Raw genomic sequence first — 15,699 nt, 5'->3', positions numbered from 1 at the left:
AAAATTTTGTACCCCATCAGAATATTTACTAGTTACATTTAATAAATCAATGAGGCCTTAAAGGTGAATGAAATCTGTACAGTCACAAATCACACAAGCTTCCCTATGGTAAAAGAGTCACTTTCAGAGTATTTACAAGACTACTGTGGGCAAAATTAGATGTTGTTCAAAATCATACAATTGATGCCAAAGCAAGAGCCCCATCTTTCTACCACCACTATACCATTGGGTTCTCTACAGTGCAACAATATCTTTTCATTGTGTGTTTCTCTGTTCCCTCCAGCGTATGTCAGTAAGGCCTGGTTTGCACAGACAACCCATGGTTAGCAAACTGTGGGGTTGTTTGTGACCATAAGTGAATGTGATGGCTCTCACTTCTACTTTGCAGAACAACCCAGGTATGCAGAGTTTTAACCTATGGTTAACTGTTGAGCTAAAACTCTGGATCATTTGCACTCAAGCAACCCACAGTGCCGGGTTCACACATCACAACAACCCAGGAACATTGTTATTTAACACAGGAATTGGTATTACGTGCAAACCAGGTCTACGTGGAGTTGGAAATGTCTAGCATAATACTGAGACAAGGCAAAGGCAATACCACACATAGTGAAGGTCAGGTGGAAATCTTGACATAGGAGTCCCTTCTTTGACAACAGTCTTCATATTAGAGAATGTTTTTTCATCCTGGTATATATTTCAAGCTCACTCCCTGAGAATAGCATCCCACCTTCAAACTGCAAGCTAAGTTACAAGTTTGTCAGTTAGTTATGCATCAACCAGATTATAATAACAGCTTATTCATAAATTGGGTATGTTCTAGTTGGAATGTAACATCTTAATTTTCTCTTTTCTTAAAGGCAGATCCATGACACCATGAATAAAAAGAACAGCTTCTGCCTAGAATGGTTTGTCAGCCGAGCTGGGATAAAAAAGCATGTCTTGCTTGTTGAACCACATCGAAAATTACGAATGTGATTGCTGCAGTACAGTTACCTTCATTACTGTAATGTGCCTAACAGTTTTAAGGCTGCCTTCTTAATGTAACCTTCTGTGCTTCAGAAATTTTATTTTGTGTACTTTGTACTTAATACACAGAATAAGCACTTTCTTTTTTCCTTAGTAGCAAAACAAGATAAATGCTGTATTTTCCTCACACAGCTGAAAAACTGTAAGAGCTAGAAATTTGAGTTTCCTTTTCAAGAAGGCGTGATTGGTGTAAATGTGCCATGGTGGATTTTGTATTGAAAGGCAATGCCTTCTGTATTTATTTTATTTTATTTTAATGTGGTCAAAAGAAACTGCATACAACCAAAAATACAAGGAGTAGCCTGAGCCACCTGCTAGACTAAAGCCACCCCTCCTACCTTCGCCCAATCATTTGTGAATTTCCTGCATAGATCCTTTTAATCCAAATTAAATGTTTCTTTTTTTCTCCCTTCTGCTTGCGGCAGCTGCACTTGCAGTAAAAATTTAGTTAGTAAACCTTTAAGGTGCCATCGGACTCTTTCTGTTGCAGGTTCACATGATCAAATCTACCCAGAAGGTCCTGACTATGTCCCCAAAGGATATACGTGCTATTTGCATGTAGCATAGAATATACAAATCAGAGCATCCATTGATGTACCCACAGCAACAACCGATAATACCATTTGTGGTGCTTCAACAATCGGTAGTGATACCTATGGGAGAGGTGGCTCACAGATTGCCTTCTCCATGCAATCACAGGCACAATACACAGAAGGGTCGTTCCAAACACGTAATATCGAACTGTTTTTGAACATGTAAACTGGTACCTACTTTATGTGCATCTTAAATCACATTTGCATTGCCATATTTCTGTGTAGTTAAAATGTTTCTCATAAAAAGACGATTCTTGTGATAGTATTGGCTAAGATGCAGTACTTGTGTTTGGCCCTGGTTAGTGGTGGATAGAAGGCTATGGTATCGTTCATCAATCGTTTGCTCCCATTACTCAGTTTCAAGGGTGTTTGTGAAAGTGCAGTTCTTAGGTTTCAAGACCAGTTCTTGTGGTACCCACTTCCACTTTGTTTTCTAGAGGTCAGTAGAGGTAGCCAGTACAGCCAGTGGTCCTAGAACCCCCTAACAGTATTCCCTAGATAATCCTTTATTTTACTTCAGCTTTTATTTGTGAAAGAGCCGTATCTTTGCTCAGTTCCTTGTATCTTCAGTTAAAAGGATTTTGCTTAAAAAGTGAGCTAGATGTCCCCAAGACCAGACTTCATATAAGGCAGCTTCATATGCTCAAAAGTGAATAATTGGAAGTCTTTGGCAAGAAGCAATTCTTGGCTTTGCCCCTAGGAGCCTGCCTATATGCTTAGAGTAGGAATAACAGCTCATTCATTCTGGTAGCAGCTGCTCTTTGTCTTGTTCACAGCATGCCCAAGACACTGATACATAATCTCTCTTTTCAGATGATTAATTTACCACCTGTTAATGTTATCTTTGGATTAGATGTAAATTGTAAACTCTAAACTACTCACGGTCTTGATAATTAATCAACTGTCATAGTCCAAGGTGCAGTTCCAACTAAAAATAATTTGGTAAAAGCTGTATGTTAAAAAACTTTAGAGTCACTACCTTTTGAAATGAATGTGCTTGCAGTGCAGTCATCGTCTATTAAACACTGCCCCAAGATTCCTCACTGCAGGGCTTATTCATCCATATCAAGCATTGTCTCCGGCACTTTGCATCTCCTGTGACTCAGAAACCGAAACCAGGATGGGCTATGCTGATCAGAACAGACCTGGTGTGTAGGTGACATTAGGAGAGCGTGCACAGGTATCCCTCTGCTTCTCGCCCCCCGCACCGCAGTAAAGAATGGCAGCTATTATATGGAAGAACATACAGTTCTGCACTTGGGGCCGCAACCACAATGTCAAAGCACATTCCATATGCCTGACAGTAGGTGAAATGTGATTTTGCACAGAGATACAAAAGGTGCTTGCAGACAAAGCTTTTATCACACCATCACTCTGCCTCATTCATGGAATTTTACTGGGGGACAGGCAGGGGGCACAGTTAAATTACATATTCCACTTGTAATATCCCATGTTTGCCCACTGCTACTGCTTCCTTCTCTCTTTTTGCAGAAAATCCATTATGGAAAAAAAGATGCAATAGCTACACAATGCTTTCTGTCCATTTGATATTGCCAGACATCCTTTGTGGAAGGACACAAAGGCATCCCGTACCACAAAAGGGATGTCTATAATATCATATATCTCCCTCTGCTCACAGCCTACCCATCACACTCATTAGTACTTTGGTAGTGACTAATCTTGCTGATTAGCTGAATAATATTTTTGGAAAATAATTACTCAGAGTGCATCCAATGGAAGGCTTCTGCTGCTACTGATCAAAGGCATTGTGTAGCTGTTTATCTCTCTTGCCCCACCTCCTGTTGCTTTGTTTAAAGAAAGAAAACGGGGGAAGTGAGAAACACAGGGGTTCTCAACTGATGATAAAGATTCCTGTAAAATTCTGTGAATGAGGAACAGCAATTGCACAATTAAAATCATATTCAGCAGCACCCTTACGCAAAGAATGGTGAGTGGCGTAGTAAGGGTGCCAAAATGTTGCCTCCGGTTTGTTCTGAATGTGAAGTACTGAGTGTTTGCCATACTGCACAAGAATAAAGCTCGTCTTCCTTCTTAGGTATGCACATATATTTTGAACTGTAGAAAGACCATCCCTAAAGGTTACCTTCTCTGGATCTTGGCTAATGCTGAGATTGTATTTATTTGATAGTATTATTTTATTACAGCATGTACCTTGTGACTCAATTACAACAGTTCTGGCCATTTTGACAAGAAGACTAAGCATTTCAGAAGTCTTCTTGACTTTCAGCAGAACAGTCTTAAGCTATTGAGGCTAACATTCCCAAGAAATCAACTAAAAGGTCAGTGAAAAAGTGTTTCCTTACAGAGAATTGACATAAATTTTCCTAATCCCTTTCAGAGATGCTTTGGAATACGGCATGTTTCTCTGTTTAAAAATGCAGTTTGACAAGAGTGTGAGATTTTTCTGAATTACTTAAATATATGATTTTAATATATTGGCTTTTGTGACCTCTCAGAGAAAGGTAAAATTAATTGCCCTGAATACTGGCAAGTGTGTGTGTGTGTATTTTAATTCTGAATTGTTGGGTGTGCTTCAGTCTGATCAGCCATGACTTGGCAGGGCTGATCAGCTCTAATTTAGCATAATGTGAGCCCCTCTTTTTTATTCAAAATATCTAAATATTTCTAGACCTGCTTTATCTTTCTATTTTCCAAAGTCGTCACTGGAGGAAATTATGGAATATGCCACAATTCATAACTAGGAGACTTGTGGAAGGACTGGTAGACATTAATAGCTGTACCACACACATGCCAAGAAAGCTGTCATAATAGAGATTAAATTAATCTATTGAAATTTAACCTGCTAAGATATAGCAGTGCCCTCTAGCCCTTATCATGATCAGTATTGGAAAATGGCTTTGCTTTTACTTAAGGCATCATTTTCTCTTGTCAACTGTGCTGCTATGCAAATGTCTGTTTATGCTCTTTATCCTCTGTTGAAACTCTTCGAATAACATGGTGCACAGATAAGACTTCTTTTCCTGGACTGGGTTGTAAATAGCCTATAATGTACATTGAATTTCACATTGTAAAATTTTTATTTTATTTCTTGTATTATATTAAGCAAAAATCCTTATGTATATGAAAGTGCATAATAAATATATTTGCTTTTCAGCAGACATTGCTTTCAGTTTCTTTGCTCCTTACTTATTGGGAAAAACAGGCCTAAATATATTTAGAGAATTGGAATTAAATGCTAAGAATACATGAATTCCATTTTGCCACATTTCTTTTTATCTCCTTATCCCTTATTTTTCCTAGTCTATCACTTTTTTCCAGTGCCTCTGAACTTTTGCCTCACACTACAAAAAGGGGTCAATGAACTTGAGATCTCATCTCTGCAGAGGCCATGCAGTGGTGGAAGCTGAGTAAGCACAAACTGTATTGATCCCCTGAGAAAATAAGCAGAAAAATGATGTTCTAAAGTCCATGCTTTTAAAGTTAAAAATAATACAGTTAGTGAAAAGTTGGGCCAATAGCAGGCATGAGACATTTGTCCATAAGTAACAGCGAATGGCCAAAACTCAAGTTAGACTTGTTTAAGCCCAGAGTATTTGATGGACTTGACTACATAGCACTCTGCAAGACTGTAGCCACAGATACGTGTTCAGAAACTAGGAAACAGGATGCTGATCATTGGCAGGAACAGGTAGTGACCTAAAGTCTAAATATGCATCTTAAGTCAACATGACTTGTGGTTGCACAGGCTAGTTGGCAGAATACGTTATGTGAAGATTAAAGCGCCCCATGAACAGCAGTAAGGGAAGTTTAGCATGGATCCAGACTCTAATCCTTTTCTTTGATGTTGGAGAGAGTCCCAGTTCTGGAAATAGAATACATGTTAGAAAATCCTACTGCTGTATGTTTTTATCATCTTTTGATAAGGTTGATAGAAAATTTGTGTAGCTGATTCCTGTACCCAGCTATTGCATGTTTATATATAATCTATTTTATCCATCAGAGGTAATATGGACTTGTGACATAAATGTGATATATCTCATGGTATCAGAGATACCTTCAGGACTTCCACTGATTTGTTTTGCTTCCATGTAAGGTTGAGCATGTTTCAGCTTCTCAGCATCACAGCTGCCAGAACGGGTTTATTTGTTTGAATTATTTTTAGGTGACCTTTTAGGTCATACCATCCCAATCTGTTATAAAACAACACAGAACAATTAAAACCAAAATGAGGTGAAACTAGATGGCACCATATCCACAAGGACAGGATCGTAATAGGCATGATAAACAGGCATCTTTACTGGCTGCTTTAGAGGCATATCATTCTAAAACAATGGGACCTGGCGGAAAACAGTTGAACATTCTGCAAGTGGAGGTTCTATCCCTTCTATCCACCATTGCAAGTAGATAAGCAGGGCTTGCTTCCAGTGCTGAACATGGAATGCAGGTGTGTTGGTATGTGCAAAGGTGAACATTCAAGTAACCTGGACCCAAAACATTAGGGCTCTAAGGACCATTACAATCACTTTAAATTAGGGCTGGAACTCTTGGGTAACGAGTGTAGGTGTCACATGCTAGCCAATACCAATGCTCTCATTTTGTGCAAATCCGTGATTCAGTCGCCTCCCTTTAAAGGCAGCCCTAGTAACTCAGCCCAAGTGTCATTTCAGCATGAATAACTGCTCCAAGGCCTGCCCTTTCCCAGTAGGGTCAGAGCTGGAATATCTATCTGAGGACCTGGCTACTGCTGAGCTTATTCAAGTCTCTGCCTGTTTTCACACACAATGCTAAAGAATTTGCACAGTGACGATCCAGCACAGTGCCTTGTGCCTTGTGTTCACATTTCCCCAGTTTCCACGCAGGTATGGTTTGCAGGCTTCGCCATCTTCCCTCCAAAGGGCAGCATGTATCCCATCAGCCCTTGTGGCTGAAATTCAATACTGGTCTGTACCATTTATACCTATTTTGCCATCCTTGGTTCTTTTGTTCTTTTGTGTTTTGGCTGCTCAGCAGAGCAACTGCCTACCCACTGAAGTAGTGTTCCAGAGCGGCACTGCAGGAGGAATGTCCACTGTTGCCACATGCCGTGTCCATCCCCAAGCACACACACACCCCTCATGCCCCCCCCCACACAGGATGCACACGTTCTGCCAAGGATGCGCACATACACAGCCAGATATGGCACCTGTGCCAGGGATGAAGGGAGTGTGTCCTGCCAGGCAGGCATTACTGATGGTGCCCACCTGGCATCTGCCTAGGAAAGTTTGCCAGCCAGCTATCAGTACAGTGGGGCAGGGGGAGAAGCAGGGCTTGTGGCAAGTCCCAAGAATTATTGGGGACGAGATGGGAGCAGGGCAGGAGGCAGAATGGGGCGCGTGGGCTGCATGGATGCCTGCTTTGTTGGCAAAGTCCCACGCCTTACTCCTTGCACCTCGCAAGGCTGCTGGCTCCCGGAGTGGCACAGGCTTGGTGCCAGTCCAAAGCACTGCTCCAGCACAGGGCAGTAACCAAGCCGGAGCACCATGCATGGCTGTCACCACAGTCACTGCAGCTGGAGGTGGCGTGGCACAATGCCCTGCTGCATCAGGGAGCATGTAGCAGCAGGGAAGGCAGGGAGCACAGAGGCAGCCAATCAGAGCGCAGCTGCCAGCAACTCAGCAATCAGGCCAGTGGAAACAGGAGGCCGGAGCATCTGCTGCAGCCATGGCTGCTCCTGCCGCCAAACTTGCTGGCAAAAATACGGAAACCATGTGAAACTAGTATAACTGGAGTCACATGCAACAACAGGCAATGATGAAGTATGGAAACCTTAAAACAGATTGTGGGATTTCATAGAAACAAAAAAGACCACACTTCACTACTGATTTGGAATTTACCCATCGTGCCAAGCCCCGCCTGTGCAATTTCTGGCACGGGTTGTCAATAAGTGTGAATACAACCTGTGAGAAATGCAGCCTTGGTCCCTCTGGAATAGTGCACCCTTCCTAGGACCTGCTGAAGTATCTGGAATACTCGTCTTAGGTGGATCGGGTTGGTCATCTTCATGCATCTACCCTTCATAAAGCATGGCTGAGTCCTGTATTACAGCTTTTAAAGTACTATTTTAAAAGATAATCAGGAAATATTCACAAAGGTTTTCCATAAATATTCCTTGGCTTCACTTCCAGTGATTTCTTGCCACAGCAGTCAAAAGAATAAAGGTCTTCTAACCCAGGCTGTTGCCCTGGAATTGGATCACTGAGTCATCTTCCTGCACTATCACTGCCAAAATTGAATTGATACAACCCAGACACAGCAGTGGAAAATCTGTGTTGTGCTTGTGAATGAATAGATAGAATCATATTAGTTGAGGATCTGTCTTATGTCCCATCCTATGGAAATACATTGTTGCCTAGGTACTTAACATTATATAGGTGTTAACAAAGATTCCAGGATCTATCAGTATCTAAATGGAATGTTATGGTTAGAATTGCTTATTATGAATAGCTCAATATTTATTTCACTACTTATGACAAATTCATTGGAAAATTGCCTCTTAACTGACTTAATGTACATCAAATTTGGATGTCCATAATCATCCAAACTCTGCTGATTATGAACTTTCCTGAGGAGGATGTGGAGTGAAGAATTCCTCCTACCTGCACTTTAGCTACACAGCCAATTTTGGCCATCTTCAGAGGAGACTGAAGCAGTACCAGGTAACTTCATCTATTGGTGGCACTTGTCTCCTCTCCCTGCACACCTCCGAATGCTCTCTTGCTCCCTTCTGCAAGTGTGAGAGCAAGAGTGATGGCGGGCTTCGACAGAGGTTCCCACAGGACACTAGTTGGGTCACTTTTGATGATTCGGGTTCAGAAGATGAATATTTCAGTGCGGTTGAGGAGCAGGCGTTTGCTCAAGGACCTTAGATATAACAGTGGGAGGGGGAGGAGGTGATTAGCTCAAGGGCAGATGTGGTGGCAGGCCAGCCAGACCCTGGGAATAGTATGGACATACAGCTAGTGGAAAGGCTGCTGAGGCTGAGGAATTCCCAGACTGAGATCAGCCACTCCCCTCAGAGCCAGACCCCATGGCCAGGTGCCAGCAGAGGTGAGAGGCCCAATTAGATGGAAACATGTGGAAAAGAGGCATGCTCACTACCAGAGAGCCCCTCCTATAGGGCTGGATGCTTGGAAAATGGACTGGCAGGCAGTGCTGATGATGAACTCTGAGATAATATGATCTTACTGGTCAGTCCCCAGTCTAGCACCCTGCCCTAGTATGAACCAGCTGGAAAGGCACTTCCCACATACATTGCATTGCAATAATCCAAATGAAAGTCTAACAGAGTGTGGATAGCTGTAGCTAGACTATGTCCAGATAAGGACATTGTTAGTATATAAGCCTAAGCTGATAAAACCTTGGTGCCCCATTCCATCAAGTCCACTTGTGCCTCTGCTGCTTCTAAGCACACCCTCAAAGTGCTGAATTTAGGGGTAATAAAATCTCCAGAACAGCTTGAGTGTCCGCTTATGTAGGCAGAAGAACTACACACTACAGTACTTCTATCTTCCTTGGTTTGAGTCTCAGTTTGTTGGCCCCTGTGAAACATTATAGGGGAACATCATTTATGTTTGCTCAAAAATAAGTTCCAATATATGCATACAAATGTACTCTAAGGCAGAAGTACAACTGTCTTGAGTTAATATGTGAGATATATGATAGAAAGTCTGTTTTATTCCTTTTTCTGCCAATGAGTCATGAAAAACAAGGATGACAGATTTGTAATGGGTCCTGTCTAGGCAAAGACTAATGGTATCCAAGGACAGAAGTGTTGACGGGTTTGTAAAATGAGCTGATGTATTTTCAGAATTTCACAACATTCCTGTATGTGTTGGCAGTTGGTTATACAAAACCTAGCAGGCAGTTTGCCACAGTACTACTGCCCTAAATCTGTCATTCCTTCTGCTGCTGACTGGGAAATCTGGTTGTTTCGGAACTTTGCTGAAACTGTACACAGTGGTATTGATTTCAAATCTAATTTTCAAGAATGCTAATGACGGTAGCTTTAGGATGTCACAGTTGTAGCTCTGGAAATATTCATAAACATCTCAGATCCAGTATGTTCTATTTTATGAATTCAAAAATATTTAGAGTTATGAAAAAGCATAGTCAGACGTCCAGTATATTATGAAAAATAAGGTTTTAATTTAATAGAACCATGCTATTGGCATATTATCCGAGGTACTTCCTACCAAGAAAATAGGTTTTTTACAAGATCCACCATTAGTAAATAGAAATGTGAGCAAATACATTTACACTTCTCTACAATTGTGTAGAAGACGAGAAGACAATAATGCTGGGAACAATTGATGGCAAAAGAAGGGGACGACAGAGAATAAGGTGGCTAGATGGAGTCACTGAAGCAGTCGGTGTGAGTTTAAGTGGACTCTGGGGGATGGTGGAGGACAGGAAGGCCTGGAGGAATGTTGTCCATGGGGATCGCAATTGGTCGGATGCGATTTCATGACTAGCAACAAGTGTGTGCTATTATATAGAATGGCCATGGTTTGATGTGTAGAGAGTTCTGCTTTGCGACAGAAAGTCAGATTAGCTGAGTTACGGTTCCTTTCCACTCTGGTCAACTGTTAAACTTAATTTGTGTGTCATGCTTTACCTTCATTATTTAATAATATTGTGGATCAAAGAGGTGCACTAATAATTTGCCTTGATGAGAGAAGGCTCTGCATTTAATCTGAATATTGATTTAATTCTTTATTAAAAGAGACGGTTGGTAAATGCTGGCTGTTCTTGTCATATCTGGAGAGGAAAAAATTAGACAGATGATCCAGTGATCAGTAGTTGGTTACTTAAAATAAAAAGAAACCTTGAGGCAGGTGTTAAACAGATAGCCTTGAAGTTCATCCCCTATCAGAGTAGCGGGGTTTCTTAATTCTGTTCATTATCTGCTCTTTTCAAAAATGGCACCCATAAAAGATGCAAATCACCACACATGACAGTTACCTACCTTGACAGAAAAGGGTGAAATATGTTGTAAAGAAATGGTTGTATTAAACTGTTGTGCATTCATAGCTATGACTACATAATGGAGTAATGTTGCAGTCAGTTTTGTTCCAGGAACATCACCAAATAGTCAAGAACTGTTTTGAAAAGATTTTTTCTCTCTCTCAAGTAGGTTAATCTTCTGATCTGGAACCACTATGCCAAACCATATATGGCAATAATTGCAGAAATGGAATTGATATACACATTTTAAATTGCAGCAAAAGCAATCTCAGGACCTTGGGGAAGGGGGGAGTTTAACTCTTTGCTCCCAGGCTGGGTTTTGATAAAAATGACATGAACTGAAGCTGCTTCAGAGAGAAGGGTGTTTTTCTTTGTGCCTGTTTGTTTGTTTCCTTGTCAGAACTGATAGAAAGTAAGGGAGTTAATCTTCCCTTCCCACAGTGAGATTTCCCCATTGCTGCTATTTACAGAAGACAGAAAATAAGGGCACAACTCTGTGCGTGTTCAGAATGAAACAAAATCCTACATCTCTCAGCATTCCCCAGCAAGCATGGGTGGCTGGGCCATGCTGGGATTTGTATGCCCTCTTTTCTATCCAAACATGCATAGCACTGCACTACAAGTTTCTTCCTTGCAGCCAGGCAATTAACAGCAAGTGTAGCCTGTCCCTTAAATTTTGGAAAAGAGGAACACCAGATTCTCAGTTTCTAGAAGAAATCCTATACTCCAAGGAGCAAGACCACCGACAATAAAAACATGTTTGTATAATCACATGTCTTCTGGCCTGGAACAGAGCAGGGTTTCCACTTTCACTGCATTTATACTGGGTGTGTTTACACGGTCAAGCCAATTCTAATATTGAAAAAGAAAGGTAAAAGTGAAGTACAGAGACCTAAGATATTCAGCAATCTTTCTATACCTTTATTATTACAGCAAAACAGAAATGTCACATGGCACTCAGAACAAACAAGAAGGATTAGATCTCATAGAATAATAGAGTTGGAAGGGGCCACAAGGCTATCAGGTCCAACCACTTGCCCAGGGAAGTTAAACCTTCCTTCTCAGATGCTGTCCAGTTGCATCTTGAATGTCTCTAGTGTGGGAGAGCCCACAGCCAGCCTAGGTAATTAGCTCTATTGTCATACTGCTCTAACAGTCAGGAAGTTCTTCCTGATACTCAAGTAGAATCTGGCTTCCTATATCTTGAGCCCATTTTTCCGTGACCTGCATTCTGGGATGATCAAGAAAAGATCCTGGTCGGCCTTTCTTGTTTGTTACACTTTTGCCAGCTAAAGATTATTGCCTCTTTTTTTGGTGGATGGTGGCTGTACTCTAACCACAAAAGAATCTAAAGAGAAATATTGTTGCGACTCATTTCCAATTGCTTTTACAAGTGCAATTGCAGCCAGACTTCATTGCAAACTTTATCTTGCAAACAGATAAAACTTGTACAAGAAATATTTTGTTTTGCTTCCCGAAAAAAGTTTGCAGGGTAATTTCAGCAAAACACAGTCAATAGACAGTACAAGCAAATCCACTCTACACTCTGCCAACCCCCTCCCTCCCTCCTGCCTTTGCAAACCTGTATGCTTCTGGTGCCTGAGTCACATTGCTTCTGTACTGCTTCTTCATGCCTTGAGTAACTGGTTTTTTTTTTTTTTTTTAAAGACCTTTGTGCTGTAGTTATGCTGTTCTTTTCTCACTTTCCCACTGGAACCTGTAAACACAATTACCTTTCCATGAATTAGAAATGTGGACCATCTTGCGAAGATGGTTAATTTTTCGAAAGGCAGATTACCTAAATAAAAAAGGAATGTTGTGGTGCTATAGACAGTCATTAAGCAAAATTCCCAAGTCAGTACTATTGATGGAAAAGAGTATATCCCACATCAAAGAAAAATTATCATCTTCATCAGGTGAAAAGGTGAGGCTATAAAAAGGTGCAACACACACATAACTATTGCATTACTGATGGGTCCCTCCCTTTTAATTTCCTGTGCCATCCTTTCTGGCCTAGTTTATCACCCCTGCTGTGAGTGTAGGGGAGGGACAATATTATTATTATTATTATTATTATTATTATTATTATTATTATTATTATTACTATTACTATCACTATCACTATTACTATTATTTATTATTAAAACATTTTTATGCTGCCCCATTCGCTGAAGCCTCGGAGCGGCTTACAACAATAAGTTAAAAAATTATAATATTAAATTAAAAAAATATAAACATTAGGTTAAAAATACAAACATACCCATATAAAATAAGCCACCCTGGCCAGATAAAATCCAATAATATTAACAGTTAAAACGCCGCTTAAATAAAAAGGTCTTCGCCTGGCGCCGAAAAACAAACAAATAATATTGTGCTTAGGTTCTCAGATTTTAGTAGTAATATATGAAAATAGCAATCACAAGGGCTGCCCCATTGGTGGATTTTAATTTTCATGCCAACACAGGAGCCTTGTGGAAGGTGGGTTCTGGCAGCATCGAAGGCATAGGGGTCACTGGAAAGGGATACTGACTGTGGTAGTTGTAGCTCTGTGAAAGGTGATTTGTGCAACAGGCATTTCTGAAAAATAAATTTAAGTGTATACAGTATTTTGGCTATGCATCATTGTATCCAAAATATGTTTTGCTTTCTGTGCATTCTTTATTTTTTAAAATAAATGCTTAGCTTTTTTCTGTGGGTTGTCTTCTGCACAGAGATTCTCCTTTTGAATGGGGCCCATACAGTGATATTGTAGAAGGGCAACGAGGGAGCAAATTCATGTTCTGCTTCATTCATTTCATGTTTATTTTCAATTACCCGATACGCAGTGCCAGCTTTCACAGTGTGGGAAACTGACATCTAGCTAAGATTCTATACAGAGCCTAGTGTAAAGATGCAAATGGAACAAGGTTGCTCTTTCCCACGTCTTAATGCTTTAAGTTCATGCTGGATGAAGAAGAAAAATTGTGTGGAATATTTATTTTATGGTTTCTATATTTTGTTTCTATATGTTTCTCAGTTAACCAAAAAAGCTCCTGCCTTTTGCAAATAAAAATATTTTATGTGTGTTTAAAATATATTTCCATTTTAGTCCAAGCTGCCTGGTTTTTGTTAGTGACCACAAGACATAAAATTTGGCAAAAATGTCAGGCTTCTTCATGCTTTTTGCAAACCTCTTTACTTCCTTCACACTTATTTATGTCGAAAAGCATGCCCCACAGTGCCCACAACTCCTAACCCGGCCAGCCTATCCGGAAGGATATCATGGTCAATGGTATTGAATAAGAATGTATTAGAAACTGGGAACAAAAGAGATTAAGGGCAGAATCCTATTCTAGGAGTCAGTGCCACTGAACTCAATGGAGCTTCCCCCTGAATAGATACAGGGCTTTTTGCATGAGGCATTTATTGACTGTGCGTCATTCCCAGATTACTACTGTTTATGGCTTCTTGTATTGTTACTCTTCAGTTACACTTCTGTGCCCAATTAGCATTTTCCACAAGTAATTTTAGCAAGGAAAATATCTGTAGTTTTACATTTTCAATATGATTTAATGTTGGCATCAGACAATTATTGACCATTAACTGTTCTAACAGTTCAGCAAAAGACAGAATGACTTAGGTACTCCTGTGAAAATGGTCAGACAGCTATTCACCCCGTGTGCATAAGGCTGCCTTCTCCAAACTGGTATGCTCCAGATATTTGAATGACAGCTTCTGGAATTCCTGATCACTGGCTGGACATCAAAGTTCAATACATCTATAGAGCATCAGGTTAAGGAAAGCAGATTAAAAAAGAAAATAAACTGTTGTGTGGTGGGGACTATTGAAAACAACTGTACCTGACAAGTAGTTTTTCAGGAATGCCTGTTTGAACCTCTAGCTACCCCACCCAGCATTTCCAGCCGCAGATTGGATGCATACATTCTTAACCCTCTGAGATGGCAAATGGAAGGGATGAAGATGATCATATTCAAATCCTGGGAGTTCTGCTAGCCCAGGAGAACATGACTCAATAGGTTCAAAACTCTGAAATAGCACGGAATTAGATTCATCCCTGCTTCCTAGATTTTTTCACTCCTTGACATATTTAAGATTTAAAGATTTAAGATTTACTCTAGTATGACTTATATTTACATTGGCCCTGCTGTTCAGAAATGGAAGGAGATGTAGTCCAACACATCTGGAGGCACCAAATTAGGGAGGCTGGTATGTTCAAGCTTGACTTTCAAACCCATGGGCGCCTCTGCAAACCGTGGCATCCGTAGCTGCTGGAAAGGAGGAAGAAGCTTTTAGGATGAGTGCTGCAGAAAGAACCCTGGCGGTCAGCATCCCTTGCTTCTGCCACTGAGTGACAGGAGCAACTTTGTGTAGTCACATGACTGGAGAGCAGAGCTGTTACTGGGATAAAGCAAATTTGAACCACTCTTCTCTTCTGCAACTCTTAAGGCAGGTGTGTTTTGTGCTTCATTTGGCTTTCTTTTGAGGATAGCTAGTTATCAACCTTTGGCAGCATTCCCTCTATGATTATGTTGTTAGGGAAAAGTAAAACCAACACATACCCCCCCCCCTTTCAGAATGCCAGCTTAATCCTGAAAGATGTGTTCAAAGTCATGTTTGTAGTAAAATAAGAGATTAAAAAAAAGACATATGCAGGGTAATAATATTGATTACTGCTTCAGACAGTGAACAGCTGTTACAGAGAAAAAGGAGGATCTTAGTGACGTATAGCATGTGCGTTCATGCTAAACCAGAGGGAGGCACACAGCCAGAGACTGGACTCGTTTAGCAATTCACATGGACCGTGTCATCTCTTTGGATTGAAACATACATATCATGTGCTGCCATTGCAGGAATCAGTTGCCACATAAATTGCTTTAAACTTATGGGGCAGAGTTGCATTATCCGAAAACAATCCAGATTCAGACTGTAGTTTTTGGTGGCTATGTCTTCACTAGGGAAGACATGATGACATTTTCCTTCTCTGTGAAGACTGAAAAGTAGGAAGTCAGTTCAATTGCAGTTGAAAAACAGTTTGATGCATTGTGCTGCACCTATTGGCAATAAAGCTGCCGACACCAATCAGTTGGGTTGG

General features: G+C 40.7%; 1 protein-coding gene across 4 annotated transcripts in view; it reads left to right on the top strand.

The window, feature by feature from the left end:
• Positions 1–4,760, top strand: part of ANKRD50 (ankyrin repeat domain 50) — a 52,425-nt gene extending 47,665 nt beyond the window's left edge. For all 4 annotated transcript variants that reach the window (XM_044428723.1, XM_044428724.1, XM_044428726.1 and 1 more), the window contains one exon: positions 861–4,760. The gene's annotated coding sequence lies outside the window, so the exon portion shown is untranslated. The remainder of the gene's footprint in view (positions 1–860) is intronic.
• Positions 4,761–15,699: the final 10,939 nt, after the last annotated feature.

This window comes from Varanus komodoensis, unplaced genomic scaffold, assembly GCF_004798865.1.
Source record: "Varanus komodoensis strain SLA01 unplaced genomic scaffold, ASM479886v1 scaffold2, whole genome shotgun sequence".
NCBI lineage: Eukaryota > Metazoa > Chordata > Lepidosauria > Squamata > Varanidae > Varanus > Varanus komodoensis.
The sequence above is the reverse complement of the archived record's forward strand: the minus strand, read 5'-3'. Positions and strand labels throughout refer to the sequence as shown.